We start from the raw sequence: 13,041 nt of genomic DNA, 5'->3' as shown, positions 1-13,041 counted from the left end.
ATATTAGTGCATCTTCTACCTTTTTGGGCATTTGGTTTTTCTCAGTTTGTTATCTTTTAACTTTCTCTTTAGTCTTGTTCAATTCAGCAAATAAAAACTATGATTTTTTTTATTTATTTACTTTTTAAAAAGATTTTATTTATTTATTTGACAGAGAGAGAGACAGCCAGCGAGGGAGGGAACACAAGCAGGGGGAGTGGGAGAGGAAGAAGCAGGCTCCCAGCAGAGGAGCCTGATGCTGGGCTTGATCCCATAACGCCGGGATCACGCCCTGAACCAAAGGCAGACGCTTAATGACTGAGCCACCCGGTGTCCCATATGATGTTTTTCTTTATGGATGCTTTTGTATCGATTATGTTTAGATTACATGGGCATGTGTGCAGCTTCATTTGGTTTATGGTTTTTCCTTTTTTTTTTTTTACAATAACTCTTACTAATTTTTTTTAATTTATTTATTCGACAGAGATAGAGACAGCCAGCGAGAGAGGGAACACAGCAGGGGGAGTGGGAGGAAGAAGCAGGCTCATAGCGGAGGAGCCTGATGTGGGGCTTGATCCCAGAACGCCGGGATCACGCCCTGAGCCAAAGGCAGACGCTTAACCGCTGTGCCACCCAGGCGCCCCTAATTTTTATTTTTTATTTGTAAAGTAAGTTTTACACCTAACATGGGATTTTAACGACCCTGAGATGAGGAGTTGCATATTCTACGGACTGAACCAGCTAAGCGCCCCACTGTTTATGGTTTTTCATTTTGCCTTTATCCTCTTTGACTATTTGGAGTTTATTTTAGTGCATGAGAAAATAACCTCATTTTTTCCCTCAAGTACTTAACCAACTTTTTAAAAGAAGTTTTTCATTATAATCATAAATTTTTATTTTGTTCTTGTAAATATATGTAATGCTAATTAAAATGGAGGAAATAACAAAAATAAATTCTAACTTTGTCCTACTACCTGCACAAATATATAAATATGTATTTGTATGAATACCCTTTGATATCTAGATGTAAGTAATTAAAATGACTCAAAAGTCCTTGATTACAGGTATTGGATAATTAAAATACATCTAATGGAATACTGTAGATCTATTAAGAAGAATGAAGTAGAATGTATTAACATAGAAATACGAAAAGGATATACTGTTGAAAGACTAAAACAAATTACGACATTAAAAATGAACTGGAAAAACTATTCAGTCAGTAATTTGCACTTCAGAATAACAATGGTGCTCTCCTCGTAGTCCGGTGTAGCAATTAAAAACATTACCACAAATGCCTTTGGATATGCTGCTCTATGCTGATTTTGACTATGTGTTTTGGCTATGTGGTCTATAAAGGAACTGATTCAGATTTCACATATACTGGCTTTTTAATTACTATTATTCACTGAAACACAGTACATTAAGCATATTTAAAATATCTCAAGAGTGGTTAAGAACTACATTTGCTGGCACCAAAATAATGTTCAACATATACCATGCTATATTTCTTGCATAAAATAGGTCCCATATCCTTGACATTTTATATATCATCAAATCCAGTAAGTTTAGATAAACAAAATATTAACTATACATATTATTAGCTTTGCTTTTCATGGTTCTTTTTATTACGACATTGTTGAAATCAACTTATAAAAGTTAGGAAGCTATATCATAATTAAATTTGGCCAGTATCCCAGCACCCATGATTCACCATTTTGTGTTTGCCACTAAAGATGTTCTCCAAATAGCTAAACCATATTGTGGCATATGATAAAGACAGGCAAATATGCTTAAATATGAATTCCTTGAAAAATTATTCATCTCCTTAAATGGCATAGCCAAAAACTTTCTTCCAAGAAAAGAGGTGCAAAAAGGGGGGGGGGGACGCAATTACAAATGAGACTATTGTTCCTTACAGCAAGGACTGTGTCCAAAAAGCTGAATTATGCTTTTATTAAAATTTTATGCATATTCTCGTCTATAGGCAAAATCTATGAAAAGGGAAAAGCCACTTATCTAAATTCAATTTGTCAGGGAGACCTGGCTGGCTCAGTCAGAAGACCAAGCGACTCTTCATCTCGGCGTCAGGAGTTCAAGCCCCATGCTGGGTGTAGAGATAATTTAAACAAGTACTTTTTAAAATAGTAAATACATTCAGTTTGTTAAACCTAAATGAGTAACTACATGCCAAGCACAGTGCTATAAACTGGAAATATAAATATAACTAAAATAACTTTATATTCTATCTCTTTGCAAAAAAAAATCTAAGGTAATCAAGGCATGGTCCTTAAACTCAAATGGCTTATACTCTAGTAGAAGGCATAAACTCAAACCAAATACATACTATAAAGGGTAAAAAAAAATTTTAAGAATTATATTCAAGTTACAGAAGTTACAGAACATACATACCCTTTAATCAGTGCTACAAAACAGAGAGCACTATTACACAGAACATAATGTCCAACAACAGGATCATGGTTAAGGATGGAAACACTTCATTCAATATTGTGGTACATTTGTTTAAAAGTTTAAGAAAAAAAGTTAACAATATCATAGGAAAATCCTTATGATATCATGTTAAAGACAAAATTGAATATGAGGTAAATTAAAATTAAATTAGCAAAATTATGAAAATAGCAAAAAAAACAGGAGTAATTATCTTTGGGTAGCTAGAAGTTTTTATTTTTTACTCTTTACATTTTCCCATTTTCTATAATAACCACATATTACTCCTATAATCAGGAATGTAATAAACATCTACAAAGATATCCATAGTATTTTCTGGCAAGCCATTTAAACAAGGCGCAAATCCTATTATCTGTTAACTAAATAACACTGTATAACACTCTGCCAAACTCCCTGAAAATATAACCAAAAAAGTTTCATCAAAATGTAGACTGGTGGGGCTCCTGGGTGGCTCAGCTGGTTAAGTGTCGGCCTTCGGCTCAGGTCATGATCCTGGAGTTCGGGGATTGAGCCCCCCATCAGGCTCCCTGCTCAGCCGGGAGACTACTTATCACTCTCCCTCTGTCCCTCCCCCATTCCTTCTCTCTCTCTCTTTCTCAAATACATAAAAAAAAAATCTTTTAAAAAAATGTAGACTGGTAAGAAAAGATTGAGAGAAATAAAAGACCTCACTTTTCTAAACAACCTCTGCTAGAAATTAAGACCAATAACTACATTATTAAATGACATAACTGGGGCACCTGGGTGGCTCAGTCAGTTAATGATGTCTGACTCGGTTTCAGCTCAGGTCATTATCTCATGGGTTGTGAGATCAAGCCCCCGCATCAGGCTCAGTGGGGAGTCTGCTTGAAGATTCCCTCACATACACCCCTCCCTCCACTAATGCTCTCTCTCTCTCTCTAAAATAAATAAATAAATCTTTAAAAAAAAATTTAAAGTTAAGTGACATAACTAAAGTAATAAAGATCACACTGGGTACTTTCTTCAGATCACAATTTGATTAGCTGCATTTCATATACTCAACAGATGTTCTCTATCTGTGCTATCCCATATGGCAGCCCCTAGCCACATGTGACTACCCAACACTTGAAATAAGGCTAGTGCAACTGAGGAACTGAACTTATTTTATTTTAATTAGTTTAATTAATTTAGCCACATGTAGCTAATAGCTACCACATTGACCATAGGTGTTTTTAGATACATTCTTAGCTCTCTTAAAAGGGATTAAGAGGTGCAAACTTTGAGTTATAAAATAAAAAGTCACCAGGATAAAAAGTATAGCACAGGAAAAATATAGTCAATAATACTGTAATAGCTATGCTTTGTAACAGATAATAACTACACTCATCATGTTGGGCACTGCATAATGTATGGAATGGATTGTCGAATCACAATGTTGTACACCTGAAACTAATACAACATTGCAGGTCAACTATACTTTAACAGCAACAACAACAACAACAAAGAACTACTCAGTAAAACTACCCTCGACTGGTAGCACTTAAACTTGAGGAATTGGAAAAGCAGGTAAGTACTGTGAAAGCAAAAGGAGAAAAAAAAAATTCCTACATGTATCCGATTAACAGAGGTTAGTGGAAGGGGACAAAATGGGTAGTAGATCTTATAGCTGAAGAAAATTCAGAATTTATACATTTGTAGGTAGAGTATTAACAGTTTTAATTATTTCCTTTGTTAAATTTAAATCTACACTTTGTCAATCACTAAAGAGAAAAATCATGCTGGGTGGCTCAGTCAGTTAAGCACCCAACTCTTGGTTTTGGCTCAGGTCATGATCTCAGCATCCTGAGATGGAGCCCTGCATGGGCTCCACACTCAGCGAGAAGTCTGCTTAAGATTCTCTCTCTCCCTCTGCCCCTCACACACAGACATCTTTGTCTCTCTCTCAAAAAGTAAATAAATGTAGAAAGAAAGAAAGAGAAAAGACTATAGCACAGTGAACATGTGACCAGCTGGGAATGGCAAATTTTTCCATAGCATTTAATTTCCTGTACTCCAAAAAAGGCAAGACTCAACAAACTAAAAGGTTACACAAACAAGGACTTATTCTCAATAGTTCTGGCATCTGTCTTTTCCACCAGTGAATTTCTTTTTCAGGTATGCAGTCAGTCTTGGTCTCACTTAAGAGACAACAGGTTAAACAGGTTCTGGAACACCCAGGCTTTAAAAGTATTCTGCCATAACAGATTATAAAAATTAAATTTCTTTAAGTAAATGTTTTATATGATCATAAATTTCAAGTAAATCTTGGCACTCTTTTGCTCCTAGGGTGTGATGTGTTTGTCCCGTGAATGCTATTATGTCATTACAGACCAAGAAGAGTAGACTAAAACAAAATGATGAGAATGAAAACCAAAAATGCATCAAAATTTCTTAATGAATTAAGAAACTTAGAATAGACTAGAAGATTCAAGCTGTTTTCCTCAGATCATAAGTACAGCAATTTATAGCTAACCATACCTAAAACTAAACCTTTAACTGATGAAGGACACTAGCATACTTGAGAGACTTAAACGCTAGGTTGAGGCCTTCAGAATAACCATCATCTACAATATAAACCTTAAGATCGAATCACTTCTAGTCTAGGGTTTATGGTGGTTTTCAACTTTACAGATTCAGAAAGTTTATTTTAACTTCTCATTCTTCACTAATAAGCAAAAGAAATAAGTTACCTGAAACAATTAATTTAGTCACTGGTACAGGGTACCTCCTAAGAGATTAATTTACCAACCAGACTTGTCTCAGAAATAAAATATAAAAGAAAAGGCATGGCTTAGTGAAAAAAGTGTGTGATTTGAAGCCAGACAGACTTGAAACAGAATATGAATTCCATCACTACTACTGAGTTATATAACTTCCTTCTTTAAACCTCAATAACATCAGTAAACAGAGACAATAATACAACATTGCACAGGAATGTTGTGAAAAACACAAGAAGAAAATAAAATGTCTATAAAACACAGTACACACATAAAAGGAATTCTAATGAAGGAGAGTTATTAATTTTTAAAAGCTACTAAAAAAACAAGTTGCCCTTTACTACACATTTCTAAAAACTGTATTTCTGGGGAACCCGGGTGGCTCAGTCAGTGAATTGTCTGCCTTCGGCTCAGGTCATGGTCTCAGGGTCCTGGAATGGAGCCCTGCATTGGGCTCCCTGCTCAGCGAGGAGCCTGCTTCTCCCTCTCCTTCTGCAACTCCCTCTGCTTGTGCTCTCTCACACACACACTCTTTCTCTCTCTCAAATAAAGAAAAACTTAAAAATAAATAAATAAAAACCTTATTTCTCTGACAATATTAAAGAAGTGACAGCTTTTTATTTTATTTTATTACTTATTTGACAGAGAGAGAGAAAGGGAGAGCACAGGTCGGGGAGCAGAAGGCAGAAGGAGAAGCAGGCTCCCCACCGAGCAGGGAGCCTAATGCGGGACTCGATCCCAGGACCCTGAGATCATGATCTGAGCCAAAGGCAAATGCCCAAACGACTGAGCCACCTAGGTGCCCAGTGATGGTAATTTTTAAGCATCAACTTGACTTGGGTTCAGCTGTAAATGACAGAAAATGCCCCTTAGTAACTTTATGTCTGCCCTAAAACAGTTAAGGGTCCTTTTGAAGGACACTGGTGTAATCTGTTGCTGTCCCAGGAGCTGGAGCTGTCAAATCCCCTCCTCTCTTTCACTTCCCATTCAAACAACAAAGGCCATTTGTACCATTAAAAAAAACCAAAAAATTAAATGTGGATATAACAGCTCCCACAATCATCAGAGATCCAGGCTCCTCAGCTTTGTTGCCATCAACCTGAATATACTGCTCCAACCTGACGATGTGGGGACAGCAAGCACCAATACCAGTCATTAAAAAGAAACGACAAAAAAAGATACATAAGCTCCCCAAAGGACTCTTCCTCAACACTATTCATAAACCCCTTTTGTTCACATTCCATAAGCCAATACTACTCATGTGGTCAATCATATACAGCGACAAAAACTGCTTTAAAAAAATAGATGTGGTTATGGTTACACAATATTGTGGATGTACTTAGTATCACTGAAGTGGTTAGAATGGTAAACTTCATGTTATACATATTTTACCATGATAAATAAGAGATTTAGAAAATACTGAAAATGCTAAGTAGAGACATGATACATAAAAAAGGACACAAACCAAAAATCTAGAGATAAAAAAATATCATGTGTGAGATGAAAAATCCATTGGATGGGACCAACAGGAGACTAGAAATTGCAGAAGAAAAGACAAGAGAACTTGAAGACATAGCAACAGAAATTATCCATAATGAAACACAGAGGGGAAAAGAAAACTAAAAACAGCAGATAGACTCTCAGTAAGTTGTGGGCCAACATGAAGGAACCTAATGTACATATAATTAGAAGTCACCAGAGGGGGAAAAATAAAATAAAGGAAAAAAAACATGTGAAGAAATAAAGGCTAGAAATTCTCTACACCTGATAAAAACTAAAAACTATACAGATCAAGAGGCTCAACCAAAGCTAAAACGAAGAAGCATGAAGAAAACAACAACAGGCATATCAAATGATTAAAGCCAGTCAGAAAAAGAAACTAGAAAAAAAAAAAAAAACTATGAACAGAGGAATAATGCTAGTCAGAAGACAGTGAAGCAACATATTTAAAGTACCAAAAGTAAAACAAAAACTATCAACCTAGAATACAATATACAGCAAAAATACCTTTCAAAAATTAAGGAGTCACTAAATAAAAATGAAATTACGACTTATCAAAATTTGTGGGTGGCAGCAAAAGCAGTAAAGAAAAATTTATACCAAAAAATGCAAACTTAGGAAAAAAGAAGACCTAAATCCAATAATTTAAGTTTCCTGAGGAAAAACCTGAGAAAGGACAATTTAAGCCTATAAGCAGAAGAAAAATAAATAAGAATGAGAAGAACTTCATACTTATTAGGATGGTCACTATGAAAAAAAAAAAAAAACACCTTAAAATAACAAGTACTGGCAAGGGTGTGGAGAGACTAAAATCCTTGTGCACTGCTGATAGGAATGTAAAATGGTGCAGCCACTATGGAAAACAGTCTGGTAGTTCCTCAAAAATTAAAAATAGAATTATCATGATCCAGCAATTCCACTTCTGGATATACAATGAAAAGAACTGAAAGTAGGGTCTCCAATATTTGTACACTTGTGTTCATAGCAGCATCATTCATAACAGCCAAAAGGTGGAAGCAACTCATGTCCATCTACAAATAAATGGATAAACAAAATTTCATATATAAACACAATGGAATATTACCCAGCCTTGGAAAAGAAAGAAATTCTAACATATGCTGCAATATGGATGGGTGAACCTTGAGGGCATTATGCTGAGTGCAATAAGCCTTTGACAAATACTATACAATTCTACGTATATAAGGTACCTAGAGCAGTCAAATTCATAGAGACAGAAAGTAGAAGGGTGGTTGCCAGGGGCTGGGGGAGGAGGGAATGAAAACTTGTTCTTTGATGGGAATGGAGTTTTGTTTTGTTCGTTTGTTTTTTAAGATTTTATTTTAAGTAATTTCTACACCCAATGTGGGGCTTGAACTCACAACCCTGAGATCAAGAGTCCCATACTCCACCAACTGAACCAGCCAGGTGCCCCATAATGGGTACGGAGTTCAGAGTTTCACAAGATGAAAAGAATTCTGGATCTTGTCGTAAAACAATGTGAATGTGCTTAACACTACTAAACTGTACACTCAGAAATGGTTAAGATGGTAAATCATATATTATGCATTTTTTACCACAATAATAAACAAACAAACATCTGGCATTTGTTAAAGGCTTACAACATGTCTGTCACTATGTGCTTTAGATTACATCATTTAAACTTAACTTTATAAAGGAAGTATTATTATTATCCTCCATTTTACTCATAGGTTCAAATGTTAAGCGACTCATAAGGTGACACAGTTAAGGACAAAAAAAAAAAACCCAAATATGACTCCAGAGCCTGAGTCCTTAAACACCTTGTTATACTGTCTCTATATTGTCTTTGTTAAATAGTTATTACTTCTATGAAGGAAGAAATGTTACCAAAAGAAATATTCATAGGGATGCTTGGGTGGCTCAGGTGGTTAAGCATCGGCTCCAGTCATGATCCCAGGGTCCTGGGATTGAGTCCTGCATTGGGCTCCTTGCTCAGCAGGGAGCCTGCTTCTCCCTTTACCTGCCACTCTCCCTGCTTATGCTTGCTCTCTATTTCTCTCTCTCTAATAAATAAAATCTTTTTTAAAAAATTTTTTTCCAAAAAAAAAAAAGTTCATAATACATATGGGGGGGAGGAGTTTCCCAGCTAAAGCAGTTGATGTGTTTTGAAGATAGAGCATGGTACTTTTCAAGATTCCATATACAATGAAACAATTCCATGTTAGTAAGTTAATTATTCTCTCCACTTGGAGGCATTAAAAAAATTAATTAAGGAAGATTAAAACCAAACAACTCATTTTTGGAGAAGCTCAACCTGAACCTAAGAAGATTCTCAGGAGAGTAAGATGAAAAATCAGATTTAAAAGATATTCTAAAATCTGAAATCCTTTTAATGTTTACAACATTTTATATCAATTAATTTTCTAAAATATCTATTCAGCTTGTCCAAAAATAATGGTTACCAATTTCTTACACAGAGCTTCAAGTTTTTGCTTTAGGAAATAAGCATAAAAATGAGAAAAGGGGGCACCTGGGTGGCTCAGTCGGTCAAGCATTTGACTCTTGACCCAGCTCAGTCTTGATCTCAAGGTTTTGAGTTCAAGCCCACATTGGGCTCCATGCTGGGTGTGAAACATACTTAAAAAAAGAGAGAGAAAAGAAAAGAACGTTACCTTAGAACTCTAAAGGTACAGATCCTTTTATAGTTCTGCCATTTACTGGCTGCATTTCTTTGAGCAAATTATTTTACCTCTCCAAACCTCAGTGTCCTCATTCAGGAAACTAGGAAGAATATTATCTGCTCCATATATTTCACAGATTGTTCTAACATATGAGACAACATACAAAAATGCTAAGATGCTAAATCTTTTCACTACAGACTAAATAAAACCTTTACTGAAAGAATTTGTTAGCTTATACTGATAGATACAGGCTACTCAGACTTTTTTACTTTAATAATGACTTTAACACTGACAGATAACACATTTTTCATTATGCCTGCAAAAAAATGGGCAACTAACTCTATTCTACTTGGAAGGGGTCACAATATTTTTTAAATGTTTGAAACTAAGGATTTCTAAAGAGAATATTTTTAAAGAACATGTCATTTTGATGTGACTAGAAAATGAAACAGAAATCTAACAAATTAATAAAGCACTTCAGAACAGTGCCTGGCATATAGTAAGATCTACTATGTGTCTTTTTTTTAAATTCCAGTACAATTAACATGCAGTGTTATATTAGTTTCAAGTGTACAATATAATGATAAAAATATGGAGTGCTTCACGAATTTGCATGTCATCCTTGAGCAGGGACCATGCTAAATCATATCCGTATTGTTCCAATTTTAGTATATGTGCTGCCGAAGCAAGCACGAGAACTGTATCTTGCTAACCATGTTACTATTATTGCTATTGACAATAACTTTAATGATACATCATAAAAAAACACTTATTCAATATGCTAAGTTTCAAGTATTTATCATTAAGAATTTTAAAAAATTCAAAATATCTTCTACAGTTTAAAGGAAGTTTTATATACAGCATTTATATCACCATTTTCCATTAACCATATTTTATACACACCTCTCACAACAGAAATCTCACAGGAAGCATGAATTCACAGTAGCAACCCCTCCTTGGAACAGTCCTCTAAGGAAATCCTCTTTTGAGTTCTATAAACCATCCATCCATAATTAAATACATAGCCAGGTCCGTTTTGAAAAAAAACATTGTAAATACATATTTGTCTTCTTCATCCAAAGTTTGGGTTCAAAGCAAACTAAGTACAATGAGGCAAAAGTATTTCCAAATACTGCATATTAGTAATATTTGGGGAGTTAGCATTTTCATTCCAGGCAGAGAAACCTACATGTTAAAAAAAAAAAAAAAAAAAAAAGCCTGGAAATGGGAAGAAAGCAGCTTCAAATGAAGGTATTTAATAGGGGTAGAAATTGGGAGGAAGAAGAGAAGTTATAAGAGATAGGGCCAGAAAAGTCAGGTCATTAACAATCTTGTAAGAAACTTGAGTATTTTGAAATTTTCCCTGAATAAATGGGAAATTAGTCATTTAAGTACTTTAGTTTGGGAATAATAGGATTAGATCTGCATCTTATAATAAGTAGTTTGGTTGGAGAGTAGAAAATGGATAGGAGCTAGGAAAGAACAATGGGGAAGAGAATACTGCAACAACCTAAGAAAAATGTGATGGTCACTTGAAGTGGGAAAGTAGCAGTCAGATGGGCGAGAAATGAATCATATGTTAGAGATAACACTGACAGAATCTGGTGGTACTGAATGTGAAGTCAAAGATGACAGATACCCAAATAGTCAGATTTCTGGCTCGTTCCAAGCCAGATGGATAACAGAATCACTAATCCTAGAAAATGAAGGAGATCTGAAAGCAAAGGGGGAAAAAATATTGTTGTAGATATACTGATCTTGAAGTATCTGTGGTATATCTGAGTGGAGATGTCTTATAGGTAGCAAGCTGATGTATGAGCCTAAGGCTCAGAGGCAAGCTTTCAGGTGGAAAAATGGAAATCATCAACATACAGATGATAAAGAAAGTCCTAGAAATAGACACAAGCTAAGAAGAAGGCAAAGAATGAATAAAAATAATAAGAAAGCAAGAATCCCATTTAGCAGAGGAAGAGAAAACAAAGGAGCCTGAGACAAACAGCTGGAGATGCTCTGAGTACTGTCATAGAAGCCAACGGAGCAATTTGAGAAGTGTCAAGTACTTCTGAACATTGGATAAAATGATCGTTTTAGCAGCAAGGAAATCAGCATAATCTTGAAGTGAGCAGTGTTAGTGATGGGACAGAATGGGAGGGAGATTATAGCATACAGTGAACAGAAAGTGAGACAGCAGAATTTGTTCTGCTGGTGAGGGGAGGGGCAAAAGGTAGAAAGAACTGACATTTCTTTCTAAGGGTCATTTGGTTATTTGTTTTAGCTGAGACATTTGAACAAGTTTAGCCAAATGAAAAATAATCCAAATTAAGAGAGAGATGAAAGACAAATAGAATTAATCAACAAAAGGAGAGAATGAGATCCAAAGCACAGTTGGAGAATCAGCCTCAGACAGAATGATGGATACTTCATCAACTGAAACAGAAGGAAAAGGAAGAACAAATGGTACAGAAGAGATAAACGGGTGAGTCAAGTAACACGAAATTTAAGGGATCTCCTTTTGATAGCTTCTATTTTCTCATGAAGTGAGAAGACCATCTGGGAGCATACTTTGCTCAAAGAAAGAAAAGAATGTTTAAAACAGACCCTATGGGGGCGCCTGGGTAGCGCAGTTGTTAAGCGTCTGCCTTCAGCTCAGGGTGTGATCCCAGGGTCCTGGGATGGAGCCCTGCATCGGGCTCCCTGCTCCGCTGGGAGCCTGCTTCTTCTTCTCCCACTCCCCTGCTGTGTTCCCTCTCTCGCTGGCTGTCGCTCTGTCACATAAATAAATAAATAAAATCTTTTTAAAAATAAATAAATAAAACAGACCCTATGGAGAATGACAGAATTGCTCTGCCACCTTGAAAGCTCTTACAAGAAATAGAGACCATGAATTCACAGTACTACTAACCTGGGTAGTAATTTTTTCCTCCATCAGTGCTCAATAAACACCTTTTGTATAAGCCAGAGAGACAAACTGATCCAAAATCTAGGTGCAAATGCATAGGATACAAATTCAACAGGGCAAGCAAATTGAGAATTCTGGCAAGAGTTCTGAAGTGATGGACAATGGATTCTTGCCTGCTTATAAAGGAAGCATTTGGTGGACAGAGGTGTCAAGGAACTGCAGATCTCAAAAGCATCAATGAATAGGTTTAATGAAAGGATAAGAGCTCAGGAAGAGAATGTTTGAATAAACTATCTCAAAGGTTAAAGCTGATTTCAGGGAATGGTAAGGCCCAAAGTAGTTTCATGGGAGTAAGTAATTGAGTTAAGTGAAGATCCCCACTAGAGATGAGGAAACTGTGAAGTCTGGAGTTAGGGATAGGGATAAGTAGCAACTGTAGAAGACCTCACAGAGAAAATAAATTTGAGGTGGATCAAGAGTTCTCTAAAAGAAAAGACACCAGGTCTCTCAGGAGTTAGCCAGTGCCTGCAATTAGGAAAGTCTATGTCTAGTGCATCATAAGAGTCCTAACTCTTTGGAAGGAGTCAAATGAAGTTTGGATAATTTATATTGGTTTAAGGCTACATGCTAAGACTATTAGGCAAAAGCCCATTGGTTAGGCTTGGTTTGTAAGAACTGAGAAAAGCTCGCCATCTATCTTAGATAGTAAAAATCAATATCCATCCTTGACCTTTATAAAAAACCCTGTTTGGACCACATCTTCTTAATCCAGTCATCTGTTGAAGGGCATCTTGGCTCCTTCCACGATTTAGCTATTGTG

General features: G+C 35.9%; 1 protein-coding gene and 1 non-coding gene across 2 annotated transcripts in view; both read right to left on the bottom strand.

Moving 5' to 3' along the window:
* ROCK2 (Rho associated coiled-coil containing protein kinase 2) overlaps positions 1–13,041 on the bottom strand; it is a 134,062-nt gene that overhangs the window by 100,291 nt on the left and 20,730 nt on the right. The gene's annotated exons all lie outside the window — the stretch shown is intronic.
* Positions 9,908–10,015, bottom strand: LOC121101120. Its single transcript, XR_005833066.1, has one exon. It is a non-coding gene; the product is annotated as a U6 spliceosomal RNA (small nuclear RNA).

Source organism: Ursus maritimus, unplaced genomic scaffold, assembly GCF_017311325.1.
Source record: "Ursus maritimus isolate PB19 unplaced genomic scaffold, ASM1731132v1 scaffold_6, whole genome shotgun sequence".
Taxonomy (NCBI): Eukaryota; Metazoa; Chordata; class Mammalia; order Carnivora; family Ursidae; genus Ursus; species Ursus maritimus.
Note: the sequence above shows the minus strand (reverse complement) of the source record. Positions and strands in the feature narration are given on the sequence as shown.